The 23,825-nt window shown below is 37.8% G+C and overlaps 1 long non-coding RNA gene across 1 annotated transcript; it reads left to right on the forward strand.

Annotated features, from left to right (window-relative positions):
- Window positions 1-1,159: 1,159 nt before the first annotated feature.
- On the forward strand, window positions 1,160-23,399 carry LOC132593838 (uncharacterized). The gene is made up of 3 exons (XR_009559748.1): window positions 1,160-1,293; window positions 7,455-7,563; window positions 21,734-23,399. It is a non-coding gene; the product is annotated as an uncharacterized lncRNA (long non-coding RNA).
- Window positions 23,400-23,825: the final 426 nt, after the last annotated feature.

The raw sequence follows: 23,825 nt of genomic DNA on the forward strand, positions 1-23,825 counted from the left end.
ACAGTAGCACTTTAAGCAACTTGCCTTTCAGCACAAAGAGGATCTCCAGATGAATTTGCACTTTAGAGGCTATAGTGCAAGGGGGAAAAGCTGGGTTCAGATCTAGGCTAGCTATTTGCCAACGGGGACAAGTTATTTTATTTTTTTAACCTCATTTTCTCATCTCTAAAATGGAGAAAATTACCCATCTTGCTCTTGTAAGCCCTAAACTGGTGCTTTTAGAGTAACTAAGATGTTGCAGAGGCTCAGACCAGACAGCATGCATTGGCTCCTCTTCAGGTGAAGAGCAGGCCCCTGAGGGTGCTGAATGAGAAACAGGGCTGAGGAGCTGGGGAAGAGCTAAGTCACCACTGAGGGAACACCTGGGTCAGCGTGAAGGGAAAACCTGCCTCAGATGGGGAAGAGATATTGTGGGAGGAAAATCAAAGTGGAGTTGGTATTGCTAAGCGAGCTCTCTAAATGGAGCTGGAAGGCCACTGAGGAAGTGTGACTTATTATTGTCCTAATGAAGGTATCCAGAACATCTGCCAGAAACTCAAGATACTTAATAGAACCTTACCCTAAAATAACTGGTGACATCCTATCTACTTGTTGGACTCCCAACCCTAAAATAACTTGTGATTCCTTAAGGGTAAATATTTTCTGATTCATGTCAGTGTCTATCACAGTTCTCACCAGGCAAATTTTAACAACCTGTGGACAAAGAAGGTCACCTGCCATTTCAGTAAACAAAGTATATTGCTGCCATAAAGCTATTGGCCACTGCAGCCACCACCAACAATGCACCCAGATGGGATTCAGGGTGGAGAAAAACAGGATACTGGCCCTAGACAGTTAAGATACCTATCAAAGGAATAATTTCAGTGAGCCCAGACTCTTGCATCTTTCATATATAGAAAGGCACTAAAATCATTAACTTGAGATGTTTGATTTTTTGTGATTAGCAATAATCTTTTGACGTTTGACTATGTTTTTTGTTTTGTTTTGTTCTTCAGCAAAAACTCCTGTATATCCTGGCTCTCCCTTACCTCTTTTGAAAAGTTCCTCAGAGCTATCTGAGAGGTTGTTTCCAAGCTATAACCCTCAGTAATGCCCTGAATAAAACATAATTCTCCACTTTTAAGTTGTGCGTTTTTTTGTTTTTGTTTTTTTCAGTTGATAGTTTTGGCAACCGGTGAAGGGATTCAGAGCAGACATCTCTCCTTTGCCTGAACTCTATGAAGATCTGGAACCTGGCACAAGCAGAGGCCTCTTGGGTCTGTCCGCCTCCTGAGGGAGTCCAGACAAATTTGTGTGAGTCTCTCCTGGTTTTCAGATGTCCCATTATTGGCTGATGATCCTAGGTTTTATTCAGTCGTATTAAATTCCTCTCTGGAGGAGTAAGTTATCCTTGAAACTTAGTTTCAAGAAGAGGTACCTGGGTTATCCTCAGTTGAAAGACACTGAGAAGATTTTTGCCTAATTTAGACAATGAGTAGGGTTGGTCTGGGTAATTAGATGGGAGACTGGCCTGGCATTTTTCCTTGAATGGGCTACTTTAATAGGGTTTGTTGGAATAAAAGTGAAGATATCTCATGAGAGCTTTCAACTGTGAATAAGGAACATCTTCTTCCCAGCTGATGAAGGCTTTCTCAGGGAACTGAGAAACTTTTGAAAGTGGTGGCAGCAAGTCCTCATACCATGCAGCTGTCCCTATAGAGAAACCCACTCATTTTAATTAAAAACTTGCTCTGCTGGGGACACACATGAGAGCTGGCCACTCAGTGATCTGAATACCCACAGTGGTCTTATACTACCCAAGGGAGAAACTGAGACATGTAAGGGGGTTGAAACTCCTAGAGGAGTTAAGCTCACAAAGAGCACATTGGTCCACTGCATGATCATCACTAGCAATTTATCTTGGCAGACTGACCTTGGAATGGAGAACAAAGTTTTCAAAACAAAAGAAAAGGAATGACAGATTGCCAGCTTCCAACTAATACCCCAGGCAGGCTTTTGTATGTATGTACAAAACTTATATTTGCAAGGAAATCTTGCCCTGAAAATGCCCAAGATGTGGCTCTTTTATTACATACACAGTTAAGTTAGAGAAAACTGGCTTCATAAAACATCTTCTCAGAATTCTGACCTTAAAGAAAACAAAAACCCTTTCATTTCTCTCCCTGTGTCTTTGAGATGTAAATGTTCTACCAGATCTTAGGCATTGTTTGCTGTTGTTGTTTTTTCCTTTTCTGTGTTTTGAGAGTTGATCTCTACCATCCAGAAAGTACACATATAGTGTACATTTGGCAGCCAGTCAAATAGACTGGGATTCTGAGCAGTGTTTTGTCTGGCTCTGCCAGCTCACAGGGGTCTTTGTCACCTTAACTTTTGTTGCATTACCTGTATAACAAAGGCCCTTTACTTTCTTAGGTGGTTTTGGGGAGTAAACTTTCTAGATCTTGTGAAGGCTGCATCCATTGCACTCTCTTGTGGGGATGCCTCCTGTGACCTGAGCTGCTATTTAGATGCATCTCATCAATGACCAGATGATAGACCCTTTAAATTGAAAAAATTTCTAAATTGGTAAATTTTTAGAGAGCCCTCATTATAAATAGCTGGTACCTATTGGTGAAAAAAACAAATTAGAAGAACATCATATATGTATCTGTATATATAGATATATATTATCTATCTATCTATATCTATCTATCTATATATATATAGTTAACCTAAGATCTCCCTTAGTTTAAAACAAATAAAAAACCAGTTTGAGAAGCCTTATTTGTGGTCTCCACTTCCCCTCAATGGGCCTTACAGATGCTAATAAAAACATTAGGATAATTAATGTTAACTGGGTTAACAGGGAAATAAGAGAAAACTGAAGAGAAAGTCTAGAGACTTCTTCCCAAGAAGGTGGAAATTTTAAAGGAACTCATCTCAAAAGAATAAAAATCTTTAGATGGTTATTAAGAAATAGGACATTAAATAAAATGAACATTAATGGGATTAAAACAAAAGGTTTTTATACAACATGACCTAAAGTTGGATGGGCCAAAGGGACTCCCTATTGGTCCCAACATTAAAGGGCCCCAAACAAGTTCACTCTATTGACTCCAGTTAAAATCTATATATTTAAAAGGCTGGAAGAAAATTACACTGAGATATCTGATCAACAATTGCTTGGGGCAAAAGGCCAATTAATCAAGTTAAGAGATTGACAAAAAGACCTGAGTCCCTCGGCTCAACCTTTCACTGGGGATCCCAAAGCCTTTATACAAAAATAGATAAAATGGCTGGGGAATTAAAAGGAAAGCTTCTACGATTCCTTATAAGACCAAAGCTTGTTGATGGGGTCTTAATGGAAACTAAAGTTAAAGGTATTAAAGTTGACAGAATTGAGAAAATTTATAAAAATTGGTATATTTAAATGGGCTTTATATAAAATGGTTACATTACTTTTGCTTAATTATATTGTGTGATAGACATTATGTCTCACTGGGGTGCTTCACCTCCCCTTGGTATTATAAGACAGGGCATATAAATGTGCCCTTCAGACAATAGTAATTAAAAATACTAAAAGAAAACAAAAGGATTACTTGAGCCTGCACAATATGAAATAAAAACTGAGAACTAATATTCAGGGGCTAATGAAAACAATAATAGAAATTATTTTGCTCTGGGTTTAACTTGTACCCTCAAAAAGAGGTCCTTTGTTGAATGCCTTGCGCAAAATTCCGAAAGCATGATAAATTGATCCTTAAAGTTCTAGAAGAAAGAACTCTTGATTTTCAGTTTATTTGGGAATCTTCTCACTGATATAAAAAAGCAAATTAATGAAAATATAGTTGGGCAAATCAATCTTTTAATATCATTTATGTGGCAGACCAGTTCTTTGGGGAATTAAAGCAACTGTCTTTGTCTTGCAAATCAGAAATGTAGATACAACCCACAATAACCTCAGACTGAGTCTAATTAGTTCAATCATGAAACCGAAGTTTTTTAAAAAAGGAAAAAAGTTCCCTTTTAAAACTCAAACCACTGGAAAGACTCCCTAACACAAAATCTAATTCACAGCTTCCTTAAGAATTTATCAAGAACAAATATATATCTTAAAAGTCTTTTCCACAAATAGTAAAGACTTAGTCATCTGAGCAAATAAATTTAACATATTCCAACTGTTCTTTAGAAACTAATAAGTTTATATTGTAGGACCTGATTCATCACTAAATAAATGTTAAAGTGAAGCTATGAGATCTCTAGTTTTGTCTGTTTACATGTTTGTGTGTACATTATACATATGAGATGTCTCTATCTCTGGAAAATATTATCAAAATTAAATTTATAGAAGAATTCTATTTAATTGACTTAAAAGTGTTTACAAATTAAATATTTCTAAATATAAAGAAAACTGGCCAGAATGAATTTCAGGTTATCCAGGAAATATTCAATATTAAATTAATATTTTGCATTAAAACTAGCTTAAACTTATTGGGTTAATCAATATAGACATGTCTTACTTTTATTGTACCTAGGTTTACTAAAGGTCAATAAATTCATGTTATTTCTGTTACAGAGTTCTTTCAGAAAGGAGAAATTAACTTGGTATGATATTTTCATAAGTTATAAAATAATGGTAAACGGGATAAGAGTTTTCAGGTGAACTCTTTAGGAATAATTATGTTTTGGGTACATCTATCTAAAATAGTTTCTCCAGATTTTTGGTAACTTGAAATTTTAGAGTTTTAGTAAGTTAAGTTAAATGATGGGAACTCATTGAGTATCTAGGTCATTTCAAATAAGATGAAATACTGGAACATTAATTGCTAAACAGGTCTAAATTTACCTACTTTGTCTCCTTATGAGAGGGAAACTGAAGATGTTTAGGTTTATTAGAGGCACATCTTATACCACATTGAGGAAAGAAATTATACTATGAAAAGGTGTACATTTCTAGAGGTTTTGGAATGTTCCTAAATGTTTGCCAATCAAGAAATACTGGTATGACAAACAGTTCACAACTGCTTGCTGCTTGTAGGTTTTTGCTGGAGATCAAAGTTTTTAAGGGTTAAAATTGTAATATGTAATTAAGGCTACTGAAAATAATAAGGGAAACATTTTAGTTTGCAAGGAAAGTAGGATGTGTGTTTTCAGCAAAACAAGGTATGAAGAATAGAAATACATTTTGTTAAGGGGAAAGATTAATTTTGTCCTATAGCTGGTTATATCTGGATGGAAAAATAAGGGACAAACTAATATGGATACAGAAAGTTGTGGAAGGTTTATAGAAAGAGAGCCCTGAAAAAGGGTCCTTGTTCATGGTTAGGCTGAAACTGAATTGAACTGAATTAGGTAAATGAATTTAGTTATTGAGAGTGGGCTGGTGCAGGACTGGAGTTGGTTTCTCCCTCTGTTAAGAGAACAAAGTTTTCTTGCAATGTTGATCTACTTTTGATAACAGATTGTGAGTTTCTTTGCCTTCTAAATGATCTGTATTTGCCTTAAAGAAATTTTTATTGTCACTTTGGTTGAGTGAATAATTATTGTTTCACAGTGACCTACGATCCTATTTGACCAACTGTTTCAAAAAACTTTTGAGGGGAATTCCCTGGCAGTCCAGTTTTCAGGACTCTGTGCTTTTACTGCTGAGGGCCTGGGTTAGATCCCTGGTCAGGGAACTAGGATCCCACAAGTCACACAGCACAGCAAAAAAATAAATAAAATTTAAAAATAATAAATAAAATTTAAAAATAATAAATACTTATTATTTATATAATAAATTAATATATATATTTTTTATTATATAATAAATACTTATTATTATACTTGTTATTAAAAATAACAAATGAAAACTTTTGATAATATTTTTTGACAGACTTCCCAAATATCAAATTCTAATTAAGATTCTTTTGACCTCCAGCTAACTTTGAGTTGCTTCAAAGAGTCCCAGAAACATCTCAAAGAGAGATATAAACAATTTAGATTTATTTGGTACGTTAAATCACATGGGAACCATTGTCAAAGAAGTGGTGATAAAATCTTTGGTTATATTGTTTGGATAAATGTCCAAACAGATATTCCAAAATTTATGTGGAATTCCTAAAAGTCTGTTATATCCTGGTATAATATTATTAGTCATAATTCTAGTTATTATCTTAAAATGTATGTCACAGAAATAACCAAGTTTCTTGTCAATTGCATTGTAATCAGATATTTAACCATGGTATTTTAAGTCTTTTGTCATTTATAGACAATTACTGTTTTACTCTGATGTTTTTATAAAATTAAGATCTTCAAGAAGATTCATAACAAGGACTTTTTGACAAATATGAGTTTCTGATGATTCTTAGATCATATTACTGAACTGGTAAGAAATTATAAAATTCTAATGGAAAACCTGATGGTTCATCCAGATCAACAGGAATTAATTACATGGGACTGAATGAACTGATCAATATGATTTATTATTTTATGACATTTTTACTGAAAAATACTGGCATTTAATATTTGTTTTCCAGGAAAACTTTCCTCTTATGTTAACTATGACCTACAACAACTTGATAAAGTATATTTTTGTAAATAAAGATGAAACATTTATCTTTTTCTCTCTACATGATCCCTCCAGAATTTTGTTTCTCCAGCCAGCTCCCCTGTGGACTTGATGGCTTATTGCAATCAGATTACAACTAGTTATACTAAACATTGTTTTAATTTGTTTTCTCTTGTTTTCAAATTAGTTATGCCTTGTGCCTGTCTCTGCTGTACTGTGACTTTATTAATGTTACAGCTGTATTACTTATATCCGGTCTATTTTATAAGATTGTTGTCTCTTGCATTACCCAATGTGTAACCAGGCCTCCAACAAAAGTAATGCTGGCTAAATGTCTCGAGGCAATCAATCACATATATAACTCTACATAGAATCATTTTAATAGTGCAACTCTAGATATGGGAAGAAGCAATAAGGGAAGACATTTCCTGAATCATAGTAGACTAGTAAGACAGGTGATCCAGAGAATTTTAGATTATAAACAGGGCCTAATCCAAAAATTAGCACTTGAGGGGTCTGTCACCAGAATGTTTGCCTGATCTAGGAATGAGCCTTCTTGGCATCATGGAACAAAATTGGTCATGAAATGCCTCCCAAACATTGGTCGAATTTATGACCAAGAGGAGGCACTATGGACCAAGAATGGTACCTGCCGTTTCAGTAAACAAAGGATATCATGGTCATAAAGCCAGCAGCCACTGCAGCCGTCCCCAACAGTGCACACAGAGGGGAATTCAAGATGGAGAAAAATAGTATTCTGGACCTTGATAGTTAACATACATTTCAAAGGAATGATTTCAATAAGACCAGGCTCTTGCATCTTCCCATACATAGAAAAGCACTAAAATCATTAACTTGAGACGTCCGTTTTTTTTGTGATTAGCAATAATCTTTTAATGTTCGACTACATTTTTTCTTTTTTCAGCAAAAACTCCTATATATCCTGGCTCCTCCCTCACCTCTTTGGAACAATTCCTCAGAGCTACCTGAGAGGCTGTATCCTGGGCTTAAATCCTAAGCCCACCAAATAAAAGGTAGTTCTCAAATTTTAGGTTGTGCCTTTTTTCAGTTGACAAACCTTGTGGTCTTTATAAGCCCTTGACTCTTTCTATTCCCTGGAACTCTCTTTCGGTTTTACCTGAACCTGTGTCTCCTGAATTGCAATTCTTAAGACCCTGAATAAACTCTTTTCTTATTTGCAGCCTCCTGCATTGTGTTTTGATTGACAGTATAGAGAAAGAGTTATGGAAGAAACACTTCTACAGCTTCATAATTTTACCAATCTTAAGGCACAAATATTGTATCAGATCTAACTGGCTTAATTTCTGTAGGTTGTCACATGTGTTGAATTAAGAATTTAGAAAATGGATAATGGAATGAATGTTTACTTTGCTCTAAGATACAGTTTGATGTGGACATTTTTTGACAAAATCCAGTGTTTAATGATGTATACGAAATAGAGTTTTTCAAGAAAATACCAGTCTAAAACCCCATATGTTTAGTTTTGAAATTAAAAAATCTCTGAAAAATTTATTAATAAATTTGTGGCAAACATTTTTGGCATCAAAACCTCACCAGAGGGCTTCCCTGGTGGCGCAGTGGTTGAGAGTCCGCCTTCCGATGCAGGGGTCATGGGTTCATGCCCGGTCCAGGAAGATTCCACATGCCGCGGAGCAGCTAGGCCCGTGAACCATGGCCGCTGAGCCTGCACGTCCAGAGCCTGTGCTCTGCAATGGGAGAGGCCACAACAGTGACAGGCCCGTGTACCACAAAAAAAAAAACAAACAACAAACAAACAACAAAAACCTCACCAGAAATGACACGAAGTTTCACATAGAACTTATTTATCCCAGTTAGTGTCAATATTCATATTTCATGGTAGAAATATTAATATTTGATATGGATGCTGCTTCTGTAAAAAATTAATAAACAGAGACCTCAATTAAATAGACTTGAGAAACCGAATGGGGAGTGCTTACACCCTGCAACAATAGCAGAGCCCAACAGGAAGAAGAAAGAGTTTTTCTTTCCTGGCAAGGACTCAGCCAATGAAAAGCTGTGGACTCTGTTTACTATATCCCTTCCAAGTTCCTTTTTCTCTGTGAAAGCATTCTTCCTTCCTTGCCGGGACCTGTAGGTGGTTCAATAGGATTGCAGACCCTGAATTGCAATTCACTGTTGATTCTGAATAAACCCATGTTTGCTGCGGAAATATGTGACAGTCTATTTCAGGTCAACATTTCATATGCCATTTGAAGGTGTCATGTAATATAGTACTCTATTTCTTTACTAACATCCAAAAAATTTCGAATTCAAAACACATCTGGCTCATAATGTTTCAGGTGAACTATTGTGGACATAGTTTCATCACAGTTAATTCTTTTTTTTTTTTTTGCGGTACGCATGCCTGTCACTGTTGTGGCCTCTCCTGTTGCGGAGTACACGCTCTGAACGTGCAGGCTCAGCAGCCATGGCTCACGGGCCTAGCCGCTCTGCGGCATGTGGGATCTTCCCTGACTGGGGCACGAACCCATGTCCCCTGCATCGGCAGGCAGACTCTCAACCACTGCGCCACCAGGGAAGCCCTACAGTTAATTCTTGAATGTGGAAAAAATTTAGTATAATTTGTAAGACAACGTTGGTGTGTGGGTGTGTGTGTGTCCTTTTACAAACTAATACCAATGTTTTTCCTACAACTTTGCAAAACATTAGGAGCATTTTTTCACATGCTCTGTTATCATATGAGATACAGATATATTATCCATCAAATATATCTTTTTTTTCAGGATTCATAATTCTAGTACCATAATCACTATGCTCAAGTGTTAAAGAAAGAACACCTGAATAGATCTTCGTCCCAGGATCTTTTGGTTTACCTCCATTCTTACTCCAGTGAACTATCTGGACAACCTAGAAGAAAACTAAGTGTACTTGTAAGTCTCAGCAGTAGAGTGGATCTTGGCGGAAGACACTCCATAGTGTAGCAGAACTGGTTATAGTGGAACTTGGTAGAATACACTTTAGTTGTAGAGTACAGCTTTGGAGATGGCAGTTGGAAGTTTGACTCTCATGTCCACCACTCCCTGACGAGACATTGTTCACAGGTAAGCCTCAGTTCAGAGGGCATAATAATCATACCCACTGAGAGGGTGGTTGTGAGGCTTAATGGAAGTAGCTACATATCAGATGGTAACCGCTCTGGCAAGAGCCCAGTCTAATCATCCAGTGTCTGGCATTTTATTTATTTATTTATTAAAGATTTATTTAATATTTATTTGTTTATTTTTGGCTGTGTTGAGTCTTATTTGCGTCAGGCAGGTTTCTCTCTAGTTGTGGCACTCAGGCTTCAGGGAGTATGGGCTCTGTAGTTTGGGGCATGCAGGCTCTAGTTGAGGCACAGGAGCTCAGTAGTTGTGGTGTACGGGCTTAGTTGCCCCATGGCATGTGGGCTCTTAGTACTCTGACCAGGGATCGAATCCACGTCCCCTGCATTGTAAGGCGGATTCTTTACCACTGGACCACCAGGGACGTCCCCCGGCATTTTGTAAAATTGAGGTATAACTGACATAACATTATGTTAGTTTCCAGTGTACAACACAATTTGATATTTGTACATATTGCAAAATGATTACAACAATAACTAGTTAACAAACATTACCTTTTTTTTCTTGTGATGAGAACTTTAACAATTTCTTTGACCACTTTCAAATATACAATACAGTATTATTAACTATAGTCACCATGTTGGACATTACATCTCCATGACTTTTTCATTTTATAACTGGAAGTTGGTACCTTTTGACCAACTTTGTCCGTCTAACCCCTCCCCCCCTCACTCCCCACTTCTGGCAGCCACCAGTCTGTTCTCCGTATCTATGATCTTGGTTTTTCCTTTTTTTAGATTCCACATATAAGAGAGATCATACCTTCAGTGCCTGGCATTCTTGGCTCTAAACTGAGCCCTCTCACATGTCCAATATCAATGATGTCCCATATATGACAACTATCCCATACTCAGGGACTACAGGTTTCACTATTCCCCCTCAAACCCATTGTCTGTTATGCTTTATGCTCCAAGGAATCACCTGTTGCCACTTACTCCCAGTCTTTTGCTGTCTGAATGATCCACTTGTTTTGTATTGTCAATTTCAATTCTCTGCTGTGTGTCTTCACGCACTGAGTGAACCTTATCTTCTTTCTCCCTAGTGAGGGTCAAAAGAAGACCTAATAAAGTTTACTGAACAAATTTCAGGAGAAAAATCTTAATACTGCTTTATGATCCAAAATTAAAATTCTCAAATTGCATTGTATATTCTAAAGTACATTTTAACAAATAGCAAGGCAGAAGTTGCCAGGTTTTTAAAGTACTAAACAGCAACTTATTGTCTTTTGAGAATTCATTTAACTAGCACTTTCTAACAATATATGAAAAATTTGATTTTATTATTAAATTCAGAAGCAATTTCATTTAAAATTATGACATTTAAATGTATTGTTTTAAAGTGGCTAAATGCAATTAAATTTCTTACAAACTTTATGGTTTAAGGAAAATAGAGGCAAAAATAAATTTTAATTTCCATGTGTACTGTAAAATCAATTAAACAAATTAAAAAATACCAAAGGAAATCTTGCAGATATTACGCTTCTGCAAATAGAGACCCAAATCCTGCTCTACAGCTGAATGTTTAAACCCTAGTTTCCCCGCTAACTTGTTGTATTAGTAAGAATAAGAGAGGTGTTAATGAATCCATCCATCCGTCCATCCATCATTTTATTCATTCAGTCACTAGTTAAAACTTAACTAACATTTAAAAAATTTTTTTAATTAAATTTTTTTTTAATAGATCTTTATTGGAGTATAATTGCTTCACAATACTGTGTTAGTTTCTGTTGCACAACAAAGCGAATCAGCCATATCCATACACATGTCCCCATATCCCCTTCTTCTTGAGCCTCCCTCACATCCTCCCTATCCCACCCCCGTAGGTCATCGCAAAGCACCCAGCCGATCTCCCTGTGCTATGCTGCTGCTTCCCACCAGCCAACTATTTTCCATTCGGTAGTGTATATATGTTGATGCTACTCTCACTTCACCCCAGCTCTGCCCTCCCACCCCATTTCCCAAGTCCATTTTCTGTGTCTACCTCTTTATTCCTGCCCTGCAACTAGGTTCATCAGTACCTTTTTTTTTTTTTTTTTTAGATTCCATATATATGCATTAGCATATGGTATTTGTTTTTCTCTTTCTGATTTATTTCATTCTGTATGACAGACTCTAGGTCCATCCACCTCACTACAAATAACTCAATTTCATTTCTTTTTATGGCTGAGAAATATTCCATTGTATATATGTGCCACATCTTCTTTATCCATTCATCTATCTATGGACATTTAGGTTGATTCCATGTCCTGGCTATTGTAAATAGAGCTGCAATGAACATTATGGTACATGTCTCTTTTTGAATTATGGTTTTCTCAGGGTACATGCTCAGTAGTGAGATTGCTGGGTCATATGGTAGTTCTATTTTTAGCTTTTTTTTTTTTTTTTTACAATTGTTTTACAATGGTATGTTAGTTTCAGCTTCACAACAAAATGAATCAGTTATATATACACATATATTCCCATATCTCTTCCCGCTTGCGTCTCCCTCCCTCCCACCCTCCCTGTCCCACCCCTCCAGGCGGTCACAAAGCACCGAGGTGATCTCCCTGTGCTATGCGGCTGCTTCCCACTAGCTAACTACCTTACGTTTGGTAGTGTATATATGTCCATGCCTCTTTATCGCTTTGTCACAGTTTACCCTTCCCCCTCCCCATAGCCTCAAGTCCATTCTCTAGTAAGTCTGTGTCTTTATTCCTGTTTCACCCCTAGGTTTTTCATGACATTTTTTTTTTTAAATTCCATATATATGTGTTAGCATACGGTATTTGTCTCTCTCTTTCTGACTTACTTCACTCTGTATGACAGACTCTAGGTCTATCCACCTCATTACAAATAGCTCAATTTCGTCTCTTTTTATGGCTGAGTAATATTCCATTGTATATATGTGCCACATCTTCTTTATCCATTCATCCGATGATGGACACTTAGGTTGTTTCCATCTCTGGGCTATTGTAAATAGAGCTGCAATAAACATTTTGGTACATGACTCTTTTTGAATTATGGTTTTCTCAGGGTATATGCCCAGTAGTGGGATTGCTGGGTCATATGGTAGTTCTATTTGTAGCTTTTTAAGGAACCTCCATACTATTTTCCATGGTGGTTGTATCAATTTACATTCCCACCAACAGTGTAAGAGGGTTCCCTTTTCTCCACACCCTCTCCAGCATTTATTGATTCTAGATTTTTTGATAATGGCCATTCTGACCGAGGTGAGGTGATAGCTCATTGTAGTTTTGATTTGCATTTCTCTAACAATTAGTGATGTTGAGCATCTTTTCATGTGCCTCTTGGCTATCTGTATGTCTGCCTTGGTGAAATGTCTATTTAGGTCTTCCACCCATATATATATATATTTTTTTCACACACACACAATGTATTTTATTTTTAAAAGAGATAAATAAACTGACCCCAAGCATTGTAAATGGATGACCACAACAAAACAACGATTGAAATTACCAAACATGAAACACACTCATACTATGTCATAATATTGACATTCAGTCCAGTAATCCTCCACTGTAACAGCTCCTTTACTTTGCAGTGAAAATTGATTTGTGTATTTTTTGCCTCTCAGTCCTTGTGGGATTTATTATTATTATTATTCAAACAGAAAGCCACAAAAATTATAATCATCCTCATCAGTTCACTCAGTCCCATGTAATTAATTTTTGTTTTCATCTTGATCTTTTGTTAGGACTTTTATGAATTAATCAGTTTTCCATTAGAGTTCTGAAAATGCTTATTCATTCAGTTCAGCAGTATAGTCAGTTACCAGAAACCTGTACTTGTCAGAGTCTTTTCCATGAATTCCTTGAAGATGAAACCCTTTTATAGGAACATTTTTGCAAAAGCATCAGAGTACACCCAGAACTTTCTGTAATGACAAAAGACTTAAAAATGACCACGGTTAAAGTTCATAATAATGCAATTGACAAGGAAATTTAGTTACTTCTGAGATATACATTTTAAAGTAATAACTAGAATTATGACTTATGACATTATACCAGAACATATAAGATTTTTAGAAATTTCATGTAATGTCTGAAACATTTATATTAACATATTTCCATAAAAATAACCCAAAGAAAGTTTAATATTAGTTGTTTTTTTGTTTGTTTGTTTTTTATACTGCAGGTTCTTATTAATCATCAATTTTATACACATCAGTGTATACATGTCAATTGCAATCCCCAATTCAGCACACCAACATCCCCACCCCACCGCGGTTTTCCCCCCTTGGTGTCCACACGTTTGTTCTCTACATCTGTGTCTCAACTTCTGCCCTGCAAACGACTTCATGTGTACAATTTTTCTAGGTTCCACATACATGCATTAATGTACGATATTTGTTTTTCTCTTTCTGACTTACTTCACTCTGTATGACAGTCTTTAGAACCATCCACGTCTCAAGAAATGACTCAATTTTGTTCCTTTTTATGGCTGAGTAATATGCAATTGTATATACGTACCACAAATTCTTTATCCATTCGTCTGTCAATTGGCATTTAGGTTGCTTCCATGACCTGGCTATTGTAAATAGTGCTGCAATGAACATTGGGGTGCATGTGTCATTTTGGATTATGGTTTTCTCTGGGCATATGCTCAGTAGTGGGATTGCTGGATCATATGGTAATTCTATTTTTAGTTTTTTAAGGAACCTCCATACTGTTCTCCATAGTGGCTGCATCAATTTACATTCCCACCAACAATGCAAGAGGGTTCCCTTTTATCCACACCCTCTCCAGCATTTGTTATTTGTAGATTTTCTGATGGTGCCTATTCTAACTGGTGTGAGGTGATACCTCATTGTAGTTTTGATTTGCATTTCTCTAATAATTAGTGATGTTGAGCAGCTTTTCATGTGCTTCTTGGCCTTCTGTGTGTCTTCTTTGGAGAAATGTCTCGTTAGGTCTTCTGCCCATTTTTGGATGAGGTTGTTTGGTTCCTTAATATTGAGCTGCATGAGCTGTTTATATATTTTGGAGACTAATCTACTGTCCGTTGATTCATTTGCAAATATTTTCTCCCATTCTGAGAGTTGTCTTTTCATCTTGTTTATGGTTTTCTTTGTTGTGCAAAAGCTTTGAAGTTTCATTAGGTCCCATTTGTTTATTTTTGTTTTTATTTCCATTAATCTAGGAGGTGGATCAAAAAACATCTTGCTGTGATTTATGTCAAAGAGTGTTCTTCCAAAGTTTTCCTCTAAGAGTTTTATAGAGTCCAGTCTTGCATTTAGGTATCGAATCCATTTTGAGTTTATTTTTGTGTACAGTATTAGGGAGTGTACTAATTTCATTCTTTTACATGTAGCTGTCCAGTTTTCCCAGCACCACTTATGGAAGAGGCTGCCTTTTCTCCATTTTATATCTTTGCCTCCTTTGTCATAGATTACTTGACCTTAGGTGCGTGGGTTTATCCCTGGGCTTTCTGTCTTGTTCCATTGATCTATGTTTCTGTTTTTGTGCCAGTACCATATTGTCTTGATTACTGTAGCTTTGTAGTACAGTCTGAAGTCAGGGAGTCTGATTCCTCCAGCTCCGTTTTTTCCTTCAAGACTGCTTTGGCTATTCGAGGTCTTTTTTGTCTCCATACAAATTTTAGGATGATTTGTTCTAGTTCTGTAAAGAATGCCATTGGTAATTTGAAAGGGATTGCATGGAATCTGTAGATTGCTTTGGGTAGTATAGTCATTTTCACAATATTGATTCTTCCAATCCAAGAACGTGGTATATCTCTCCATCTGTTGGTATCATCTTTAATTTCTTTCATCAGTGTCTTATAGTTTTCTGCATATGGGTCTTTTGTCTCCCTAGGTAAGTTTTTTCCTAGTATTTTCTTCTCTTCGTTGCAATGGTAAATGGGAGTGTTTCCATAATTTCTATTTCAGATTTTTCATCATTAGTGTATAGGAATGCCAGAGATTTCTGTACATTGATTTTGTATCCTACTATTTTACCAAATTCATTGATTAGCTCTAATAGTTTTCTGGTGGCATCTGTAGGATTATCTACGTACAGTATCATGTCATCTGCAAACAGTGACAGTTTTACTTCTTCTTTTCCAATTTGGATTCCTTTTATTTCTTTTTCTTCTCTGATTGCTGTGGCTAGGACTACCAAAACTTTGTTGAATAATAGTGGTGAGAGTGGACATCCTTGTCTCATTCCTGATCTTAGAGGAAATGCTTTCAGTTTTTCACCACTGAGAATGATGTTTGCTGTGGGTTTGTTTTATATGGCCTTTATTATGTTGAGGTAGGTTCCCTCTAGGACCACTTTCTGGAGAGTTTTTATCATAAATTGGTGTTGAATTTTGTCAAAAGCTTTTTCTGCATCTATTGAGATGATCATATGGTTTTTATTCTTCAATTTTTTGGTATGGTGTATCACATTGATTGATTTGCGTATATTGAAGAATCCTTGAATCCCTGGGATAAATCCCACTTGATCATGGTGTGTGATCCTTTTAATGTGTTGTTGGATTCTGTTTGCTAGTATTTTGTTGAGGATTTTTGCATCTATGTTCATCAATTATATTGGTCTGTAATTTTCTTTTTTTGTAGTAGCTTTGTCTGGTTTTGGTATCAGGGTGATGATGGTCTCCTAGAATGAGTTTGGTAGTGTTCCTCCCTCTGCAATTTTTTGGAAGAGTTTGAGAAGGATGGGTGTTAACTCTTCTCTAAATGCTTGATAGAATTCACCTGTGAAGCCATCTGGTCCTGGACTTTTGTTTGTTGGAAGATTTTTCGTCACAGTTTCAATTTCATTACTTGTGATTGGTCTGTTTATATTTTCTGTTTCTTCCTGGTTCAGTCTTGGAAAGTTATTCCTTTCTAAGAATTTGTCCATTTCTTCCAGGTTGTCCATTTTATTGGCATAGAGTTGCTTGTAGTAGTCTCTTAGGATGCTTTCTTTTTCTGCTGTGTCTGTTGTAACTTCTCCTTTTTCATTTCTAAGTTTATTGATTTGAGTTTTCTCCCTCTTTTTCTTGATGAGCCTGGCTAAAGGTTTATCAATTTTGTTTATCTTCTCAAAGAACCAGCTTTTAGTTTTATTGATCTTTGGTATTGTTTTGTTTGTTTCTATTTCATTTATTTCTGCTCTGATCTTTATGATTTCTTTTGTTCTGCTAACTTTGGGTTTTGTTTGTTCTTCTTTCTCTAGTTCCTTTAGGTGTATGATTAGATTGTTTACTTGAGATTTTTCTTGTTTCTTGAGGTAGGCTTGTATAGCTATAAACTTCCCTCTTAGAACTGCTTTTTCTGCATCCCATAGGTTTTGGATCATCGTGCTTTCATTGTCATTGGTCTCTAGGTGTTTTTTGATTTCCTCTTTGATTTCTTCAGTGATCTCTTGGTTATTTAGTAATGTATTGTTTAGCCTCCATGTGTTTGTGTTTTTTATGTTTTTTTCCCTGTAATTCATTTCTAATTTCATAGCGTTGTGGTCAGAAAAGATGCTTGGTGTGATTGCAATTTTCTTAAATTTACTGAGGCTTGATTTGTGACCCAAGATGTGATCTATCCTGGAGAATGTTCCGTGTGCACTTGAGAAGAAAGTGTAATCTGCTGTTTTTGGATGGAATGTCCTATAAATATCAATTAAATCTATCTGGTCTATTGTGTCATTTAAAGCTTCTGTTTCCTTATTTATTTTCATTTTGGATGATCTGTCCATTGGTGTAAGTGAGGTGTTAACGTCCCCCAGTATTATTGTGTTACTGTCGATTTCCTCTTTTATAGCTGTTAGCAGTTGCCTTATGTGTTCAGGTGCTCCTATGTTGGGTGCATATATATTTATAATTGTTATATCTTCTTCTTGAATTGATCCCTTGATTATTATGTAGTGTCCTTCCTTGTCTCTTGTAACATTCTTTGTTTTAAAGTCCATTTTATCTGATATGAGTATAGCTACTCCAGCTTTCTTTTGATTTCCATTTGCATGGAGTATCTTTTTCCATCCCCTCACTTTCAGTCTGTATGTGTCCCTATGTCTGAAGTGGGTCTCTTGTAGACAGCATATATATGGGTCTTGTTTCTGCATCCATTCAGCAAGCCTGTGTCTTTTGGTTGGAGCATTTAATCCATTCATGTTTAAGGTAATTATCGATATGTATGTTCCTGTGACGAATTTTCTTAATTGTTTTGGGTTTGTTTTTGTAGGTCCTTTTCTTCTCTTGTATATCCCACTAAACAAAGTTCCTTTAACGTTTGTTGTAGAGCTGGGTTGGTGGTGCTGAATTCTCTTAGTTTTTGCTTGTCTGTAAAGCTTTTGATTTCACCATTGAATCTGAATGAGATCCTGCTGGGTAGAGTAATCTTGGTTGTAGGTTCTTCCCTTTCATCACTTTAAGTATATCGTGCCACTCCCTTCTGCCTTGTAAAGTTCCTGCTGAGAAATCAGCTGTTAACCTTATGGGAGTTCCCTTGTATGTTATTTTTCGTTTTTCCCTTGCTGCTTTCAATAATTTTTCTTTGTCTTTAATTTTTGCTAATTTGATTACTATGTATCTTAGCATATTTCTCCTTGGGTTTATCCTACCTGGGACTCTCTGCACTTCCTGGACTTGGGTGGCTATTTCCTTTCCCATGTTAGGGAAGTTTTCGAATATAATCTCTTCAAATATTTTCTCTGGTCCTTTCTCTCTCTCTTCTCCTTCTTGGACCCCTATAATGCTAATACTGTTGCGTTTTTTGTTGTCCTGGAGGTCTCTTATGCTGTCTTCATTTCTTTTCATTCTTTTTTCTTTATTCTGTTCCACAGCAGTGAATTCCACCATTTTGTCTTCCAGGTCACTTATCCGTTCTTCTGCCTCAGTTATTCTGCTATTGATTCCTTCTAGTGTAGTTTTCATTTCAGTTATTGTAATGTTCATCTCTGTTTGTTCTTTAATTCTTCTAGGTCTTAGTTAAGCATTTCTTGCATGTTCTGGATCTTTACCTCCATTATTTTTCCAAGGTCCTGGATCATCTTCACTATCATTATTTTGAATTCTTTTTCTGGAAGGTTGCTTATCTCCACTTCATTTAGTTGTTTTTCTGGGCTTTTATCTTGTTCTTTCAACTGGTACGTAGCCCTCTGCTTTTTCATCTTGTCTATCTTTCTGTGAATGTGGTTTTTGCTCCACAGGCTGCATGATTTTAGTTCTTCTTGCTCCTGCTTTCTGCCCTCTGGTGTATGAGGCTATCTAAGAGGCTTGATGGAAGTTACTGGTGTTGGGTAGAGCTGGGTTTGCTCTGGTGGGAAAAGCTCAGTAAAACTTTAATCCACTTGACTGCTGATGGGTAGGGCTAAGTTCCCTCCCTGTTGGTTGTTTGGCATGAGGCAACCCAACACTGGAGCCTACCTGGGCTCTTTGCTGGGGCTAATGGCAGACTCTGGGAGGGCTCCCACCAAGGAGTACTTTCCTGAACTTCTGCTGCCAGTGTCATTGTCCCCACGGTGAGCCACTGACACCCTTTGCCTCTGCAGGAGAGCCTACAGCACTGGCAGGTAGGTCTGATTCAGTCTCCCCTAGGGTCACTGCTCCTTCCCCTGGATCCCAATGTGCACACTACTTTGTGTGTGCCCTCCAAGTGTGGAGTCTCTGTTTCCCCCAGTCCTGTCAAAGTCCTGCAATCAATTCCTACTAGGTTTCAACGTCTGACTTTCTTGGAATTCCTCCTCCCGTTGCCAAACCCCCAGGTTGGGAAGCCTGACGTGTGGCTCAGAACCTTCACTCCAGTGGGTGGACTTCTGTGGTATAAGAGAACTCACAGACTGTTCTGTGAGTTCAGTGGAGAACACAGAACTGTGGAGAACTCACAGACTGTTCTCCAGTCTGTGAGTCACCCACCCACCAATTATGGGATTTGATTTTACTGTTATTCCGCCCCTCCTACCATCTTATTGTGGCCTCTCCTTTGTCTTTGGATGTGGGGTATTTTTTTGGTGAGTTCCAGTGTCTTCCTGTCAATGATTGTCCAGCAGCCAGTTGTGATTCTGGTGTTCTCGCAAGAGGGAGTGAGAGCACATCCTTCTACTCCGCCATCTTGGTTCCTCCTCAAAACTTAACTAACTTTTGAGATTGCTAGATTATAAAAGAATTAACATTATGAGACTATTCTTACAAAATTTAAGAAAGAAAATGAGGTATGGTGCAATTGAAGAAGAATAGAATTCTTTGAACTTGGTGGTAGCAATTGGAAAGGTAGAGATCATCTTTAAAGGAAGAAGGACAGAAAAAAAAACAGGGGCTTTGAAAGCAGAAGACCTGAGTTAAATCCAGTGCTACTCTTTGCTAGCTATGTGACCCAGGGCAACCTGCTAAAACTCTCCAAGTTTTAATTACCTTGCCTATAAAATGGGAGATATAGTTTTACCTCACAAGTTTGTTCTGAAGATTAATTGAATTAAAATAAGCAAATCACAGTACTTTGCACATAGTAAGTCTCAATAAATTCCATTTGTACCCCACTCAGCTGATTTCTTTTAGTTCTGATCTATGTTATTAATATTTAAGTCTCTGGATTATTTCAGTTATTCAGTCATTTAAACATTCATTGAATACATACAATATACCTGGCACTGTGATAGGTGCTGGGAATCCAAAGATAAATAATTCAAAATCCCTCCTGCTGGGTGTAATCATTTACAAGAGGAGAAATACCAATAAATAAATTAATAGAGTAGAGGATAATAGAAGAATAGAACAGTGCAGGGGTCCAGAAGAGAACACATTGCCCCTGCCTGGAAGGTGAGGGCAGGTATATATCATAGATCTGTGGCTGCCTTGGCAACTGCTACTCCATAAATGTGTCCAAATGGAGACTTTTTTCAACCAAACAGCCCTAGTAATTCTTTAAAGAATTCTCCCATTTATTAGACACCAGTGAAAAGTGATAAGGAAGTCTCAACCACAGGGGAAGGCAGAATTGCCAAGTCCAAGTGCCTGGGTCAGTATCCGTGTTCCATTCTTTATTAACTGTGTGCCCTTATGCAGGTAATTTAGCCTCTCTGAGCATGTTTCCTCACCTGGAGATAATAATTGCACCTACCTCATTGACTACTAAAAGAAGAAAATATTATGTGAAACATTGAACTCTGTGGTATTAAGTAGTCAGTATTAGCTGTTGTCTAAGAATTCTCACAAACATTAAAATAGATGGTTTCTTATTTAAAAAACATGTTCCATTTATAACAGCAAAAATAAAAAGGCCCATTCAAGCCTGTTACTCACAAGTTCTCTGGGTTACCTGCTCTCCCTCTGTGTGACACACTGATACTTTGGGGAAGCAGCAAGAAAAGGAAACACTCTACGGAAAGCTCTACTATTCCCTGTCCTCATAAGTTCACTCACAGAAACAGTTACCCCACTATAAAGTGGGAAACTGGTCATACTTAGGGAGGTCCTAGGAGCGGAAGCCTCCGTGAAAGTGCCTCTTTGAAGGACATAATTGTGTTTTGATTCAAAGTTTAGTTATGACCATTCTGAACACGATTTCCCACGAGTCTCTACAACATAAGCTCTTTTGAGATTACATTTATTTACTTTTTTGGGGGGGACGCGGGCCTCACTGTTGCAGCCTCTCCCACTGTGGAGCACAGGCTCTGGACGCGCAGGCTCAGCGGCCATGGCTCACGGGCCCAACCGCTCCACGGCATGTGGGATCTTCTCGGACTGGGGCACAAACCTGTGTCCCCTGCATCAGCAGGCAGACTCTCAACCACTGCGCCACCAGGGAAGCCCAAATTTATTTACTTTTTATTCTTCCCTACCACCTGGCATGATGCCTGATACATAAAAGATGTTCCCAAATGATGGTTAAACGTAAAAGTAAAGTTATATATATGAATGCAACCTGCACGAAAGCCATGTTCAGGAATAATTTATTTAAAAAAAAACTTTTTTTAAATCACTTTTTAAGTTGAAGTATTTAAATGCAAACATGTCATTCTCTGGTACCAGCTGGGTGTTTGGTTCCTTTGGCTTTGTTTTCACATCCCCGGTAACCTGGACATGGACAGAGACACACACACACTTGTTCTTTGTTGTTTTAACAGGACATGGTGCTGGTGGTTGAGGTTTGGCTTTGGTTTTTGGTGTCACAAAGTCGGCTCCTGGACTGCAGTACGACTCCGAGCTCAGAGGCAACAGGGACAGATGCCAAAGCCTTAACTTGCGAATAATCTCTGCTTCCTCCTCTCAGGAGCTCACATAATTCATGGATCTGGAGAGGCCTGCCACACCTTTCAGCTGTATTAGGTTGTAATTCATCGTCAGAACCAGAAGATTCCAAATGTAAAGGCCAAACTGTTCGGAAGCTGCTCTAACGAAATGATTCTGTGGCCTAGGGCAGCTAGCAACCCTCCAGGTGGGCCCGAGCAACTCACAAAACATTTCACCCCCAAAGCGTTGTGAGTAGTATTACCCATTCTTACAGGCCATCAAATACAGGTTGGGCTTGACTCTACTGTCAAAGGGGAGGGAGGACTTTGGCTCACTGTAATGATTGCATCCTACCCGCACCCCCCAACCCTTTGGTGCAGGACCCAGGTCGGTCCCTGACTGCACAGGCTTTTCTTGGCACAGACAGCAATGGCTTCGGGCCGCTTTCCATTTGTCACTTGCCAGCAGGCTGCAGCCAGTGTGCAGTTCAAGTGCCTGGCTTGAAAGCGTTCCAGCGTAGTGTGCTGTGGGTTTGAGGTTTGCCCTCACTCGTTCTCACTGTGTGTGGGAAGTTCCCCTGGGAAATGAGGTGGTGGCTTGGCATGCCAGACTTTTCAACGATCTTCCGCTGTGGGTCTGAGGCCAGCTCCACCAGCAAGTGGAAAGTGGCCAGGCTCTCTGAGGAGGCCTCTGCCAGTTATTTTCAAATGCAGTTCAGTGTGTGTTCCCTTCTTCCAATTCTCAAGTCTGAATAGGGCAAGTTGTTTGTCTCTTTTTCTTTCTTCCTTCCCTCCTCCCTCCCTCCCTTCTTTGATTTTTTTGTTTTTGTTTTTTTTTTGGCCACGGCATTGTAAGTCCCAGTTTGCATTTCCTGATTATATTCCCTTTGTCAAATTTGCAACATAACAAATTTCAGATCTGGCAGCATCACCTGTTAAAAACCTCCTTACCAGTAAATACTTGTTAAAGGACTCCATTTCCCACTTCCCTCCCTGTTCAGGGTTTTATTTCTAATTAGCATTCAAATATTTCCTTTATTAACATCAGAAATTTAACTATGTACATATTTGAAACCTGAACGCATTAACTCTATAGATCCCTTGAAAATGCTGTTTGCCAGGTGTGCAATCACAGTGAATGTGCAAAAATGTCGCACAATTAGTTTTTAAAGCTTACCTTAAAACATGCTGAGGGACTAGCTTTTTAGGTAGAGAAAAATAACTCCCTAGACATTAGAACAAACAAGGAAAATGCATGAAATGAGTGAGAAATGAAGAGGATTATATTCAAAGGAAAGATATTTGGGAGAGGGAGACCTTAAAAGGAAGGAAGGAAACAGAGACTTTCCAATGCAAACGTGAGCAGATTTCATTTGTCAAGAAAGACGCCGGTCAGAATGGCCATCATCAAAAAATCTAGAAACAATAAATGCTGGAGAGGGTGTGGAGAAAAGGGAACACTCTTGCACTGTTGGTGGGAATATAAATTGATACAGCCACTATGGAGAACAGTATGGAGGTTCCTTAAAAAACTAAAAATAGAACTACCATATGACCCAGCAATCCCACTACTGGGCATATACCCTGAGAAAACCATAATTCAAAAAGAGTCATGTACCACAATGTTCATTGCAGCTCTATTTGCAATAGCCAGGACATGGAAGCAACCTAAGTGTCCATCAACAGATGAATGGATAAAGAAGATGTGGCACATATATACAATGGAATATTACTCAGCCATAAAAAGAAATGAAATTGAGTTATTTGTAGTGAGGTGGATGGACCTAGAGTCTGTCATACAGAGTGAAGTAAGTTAGAAAGAGAAAAACAAATACCGTATGCTAACGCATATATATGGAATCTAAGAAAAAAAAAAAAGGTCATGAAGAACCTAGGGGCAAGACGGGAATAAAGACACAGACTTACTAGAGAATGGACTTGAGGACATGGGGAGGGGGAAGGGTAAGCTGGGTTAAAGTGAGAGAGT

The sequence above is a fragment of the Globicephala melas genome, chromosome 18, assembly GCF_963455315.2.
Source record: "Globicephala melas chromosome 18, mGloMel1.2, whole genome shotgun sequence".
Lineage (NCBI taxonomy): Eukaryota > Metazoa > Chordata > Mammalia > Artiodactyla > Delphinidae > Globicephala > Globicephala melas.